This window comes from Apis dorsata, unplaced genomic scaffold (genome assembly GCF_000469605.1).
Source record: "Apis dorsata unplaced genomic scaffold, Apis dorsata 1.3 scaffold_73, whole genome shotgun sequence".
NCBI lineage: Eukaryota > Metazoa > Arthropoda > Insecta > Hymenoptera > Apidae > Apis > Apis dorsata.
Window position 1 is genome coordinate 1,512,972 of NW_006263371.1, and position 3,714 is coordinate 1,516,685.

General features: G+C 41.5%; 1 protein-coding gene across 1 annotated transcript in view; it reads left to right on the forward strand.

Moving 5' to 3' along the window:
- The first annotated feature begins 1,588 nt into the window (after positions 1-1,588).
- LOC102677831 overlaps positions 1,589-3,714 on the forward strand; it is a 352,155-nt gene continuing 350,029 nt past the window's right edge. The window contains exon 1 of the mRNA XM_006610354.2: positions 1,589-1,712. The gene's annotated coding sequence lies outside the window, so the exon portion shown is untranslated. The remainder of the gene's footprint in view (positions 1,713-3,714) is intronic.

A 3,714-nucleotide genomic window follows, 5' to 3' on the forward strand; every position in this document is an offset into this window, starting at 1 on the left:
GATTCGAAAAATAATCCCACAGAAAGATTTCCCACGAAATAATCGAGCTTTGCTTCGTCAAAGAATAAAATTTATTAGAAAAAAATTATATATATATATATATATTTTTATACTTTTGTCTTCTCTCAGACAGATTCTATGCGTAAAAATTCGAGAGATTCAATTTAGTAACCTTAAAAGGCGACACCACTCATGTTTAAAGAAAAAAAAAAAAAAAAGCAACGAATAGATAAGGGGTGTAATGGTGGCGCAACTTCAATGACATAGCAATATTTTATACGATCTTTTTATCATGGCGAACGAGGCCGGTATGGAAGAATTACGGGCGTGGAACGCTCTTGTTCCAACGTTTATATTGCTCCGCGGTAATTGTCTTTTTTAACTTTCGTGCAGTTCGCGACACGAGCCGTGGGTCGAGTATAGGACGCTGTGCAATTTCGTAGCCGGCTTGCCAAGCTGGTGGACACGTTTAAACATTTCCCCGATGGCTTACCACCAGAACTTAGGGGAACCACTTAAGGCTGGTCCACGCTTGACGCGTGTCAATGATGTGTGTCATTGCTCGCGCGTATGTATGTCACGTAGTAGGTGGTCAAACGTGAGAACTTGCGAGTGTAAAAAAAAAAAAAAAAAAAGATGCCATTCTTTTGTCGCCATATTGGTCCACGAGAAAGTTTCTCGATGAGCAATTTTTCATCTCCTTTTTTCTTTCTTTCTTTTTTTCTCCTTATTTGATCGTACATCACTCGAGTTTGATAAAAATGATACCGAAGAAAAGATCGAACATTTTGTTTCCTCTAAAAGATCTCTAATGGGAATATTATCCGAGTATCATTCGCTCTTCGTTATAAGACGTTCGTTAAAAACATACTTCCCTTTCTTTCCCAATCTTATTATTAAAAAAGATTCTGTTGCGAAGAATTCTCGAACGGATTTTAATTCTTTCTTTTTACTCGGAATAATTAAAAAAAAAAACTAAACGTTAATATCCCCGAAGTTAAAAGAAACCGCGAGAAACGTTTTATTTTAAATCATTCCATTTCTTTTCAAGAGAGAAACTATTCAAATATAATCGTCCAAGCTGACCAGAAAAATCTCTCCGGCATCCTAACTCATCCTCGTTACACGCGTATCACGACACGTCGCGAGTCGTTGGTTTTGGGAAAACAGCGGCGGAAAAGGCGTCCTTTGTCGCGAGCGTCGCCTCTCCCGAAGCATTGTGCGAGCGCGACTGAGAGTGGGGTGGCGCGCTCGTGTGGTAGCGCGCATGCGCGGCGTTCGGGGTTGGTCGCGTTGCCTGCCTGCCGACCCGGCGTCGTCGGTAGTTATCGGCGGACCGCGATTCGATCCACGTCGCCTCGAGCCGCAACCGGTGGCGAGATGTAAACGTGACCGACGACACCATCGTTTCCAACGACACCGTCGCATCGGCGTAGCCCTTGAAACGTGGCGGAGATCACCGTGGACAAATAAAAGTATAACCCCCGCAGTGAAACCGTCAAACCTTGGATATTTTTTTTCTCCCGTCTCGCGACATACATCGCGAATAAGTGTAGTGTGTGTTCGACGACCGTTTTTTCTTTTCTTTTTTATTATTCGTTTCTTCCCGTGTTTTTTCCCCGTGTTTTGTTGGTGACACATCCAGGACACGATTCTTTACGATTCTTACGAGAATTTATTCGGACGCAACGTTCGCATCGACGAGGAGTTAGGTATGTTTATTTATTTATTTTTAACGGTGGTGGTGATTTTCGCGTAAAATGTCTCATGGTGTTTCTCACAGTGTTCGTTTTTAACGTTTCGAGGAATTGTATGTGTATCGAAAAAATTCGACGGAGGAGATTCGTAAATTTATTCGTTCGGGGAAGGCAGACAGAGGGGGAGGGAGGGGCGGAGGGATTGGTGTGTGACTTCAGGGTGTTAGACGCGCTTTTTTAAAGACGAGAATTGACGGTTTACGAGTTTAGGAAGCGTTTTATTATCTAGCAATCGCACAGTGCGCAATTACCGGCTACGTTTCGTTCGTAGAAGCAATTGTTGTGAACGTTTTTAATCAGGACGCTTAATTCCGCCGGCGGAATGGCTTTAACCTTCGCGTCGGTCCTTGAACTCGATCCAAACATTGTTTACCATTCACGTACAATTCACAGCTCCATTACAATTTTTCCTACGCAAAAATTTCATCAAAACACACACTACTTATCTGTTCCCTCGGGTGCTTTTTACGCGTAGTCTCGTAACATGTACACTCGTGACAAATTATTGTCATGCCGCGTACGAGAAGCATATATTCGAGCTGGATTTTTATTTCATTTCAATTCAATTTCAAATTTCAAATTTATCAAATTAACGGTTATTGGAGTCAAATTCGATATGACGTGTCCGTGATTTTCATATTTTTTTAAAGCGTTTTAAAAACAAGATGATGGATGATTAATTATTTTTCATAGAAATATTATTGATTTTTGTGATTACTTTTTAATATAAATATCACCGCGAACGTTTCTTTTTCGCATTATGTATTTCTCTCATTTATATCGGTACTTTCAGAATCATCGTTTCTTCCTTTGGAACACGAAAGATAAATCGACAAACATTTTTCAGAACGACTAAACGCGTTCAAACAAAACATTCCTTTTTTTTTCAAAATCTTCTAAACCTCTCATAAAGAATCATAAACTACGTCGACAACGCTGGATTGGTGGAAAAATTTTAAATTCCCCCCTCCCTTATTTTTTTTTTTTTTTTTAATACTCTCGAGGGTTTCGCTCCCAAACGCATCCTGACTCTTAAAGCGACTCAAATCGAAATTGAATTATCGACGAGCATCCTTTTCAAAATTTATCGGCAGATTTACGCGGCCCATTCGACGCGGCCGATTCCGGAGCCTCGTTAGCCGGAGAACGTTATTGTTCTAAAGGGAGCACTAATTACGAACGGGTTATATTTGTATCGGTGGTTCCGTGGGATAGAGTCGATGAACGCTAATGTTTCGAGCGTGTTTCTCGGTACCGCGTGTGCAGTCGAACGTCGGGCATAGTTGGCGAGATATAGGCGAGTTGTGGCATCGGTATGGCTGATATTACCAGCCGGTAATGTACTGGCCGTCCCGTGCGCCGCGGCATTTCTCAAAACTTTGAAGCGGTCTGTGGTTACAGTTTGAATTGCTTCATTAGATCTTACTTGTACGGAACTAAAGCCATCCGGTTCAATCCCGATGCAACCTCTCCTCCCTCCCCCCTCCCTCCCTCCGTCCTCCTCCTCCTCCTTCTCCCCCTTCTTCCCATCTTTCTCCACTGTCTGTCTGCCTGTCTGACTGTCTGGCTGATTCCCTTTGTGAGATTTCCAACCGGCATCGGTTTCGGTTTTCGGTATGGCAAAGGGCTCTGCTTACCGCTTCTGCTTACTGCAGAATGCGCTCGGTGTCCGTGCAATGGGTGGTCTTCATACGTGGATATATAGTATATATATATATATATAGTATATATAGTATATATATATATATATACGTACCGCGCACCTTTGTGTTCGAGACTTTTCTTTTCCTTTTCGTAACTTTTCAAGTTAGCAGGGATTTTGATGTTTGAAATTTGAAAAGTGGGAAAAGGAGGATTTGTTGGATGGGAAAGGGAGAATTTTGTCGAGAGATTTAGTTAGGTGTTTTGGTGCTATTTTAATGATCTTTTTTTTTTTTTTTTTTTTTTTTTTTTTTTT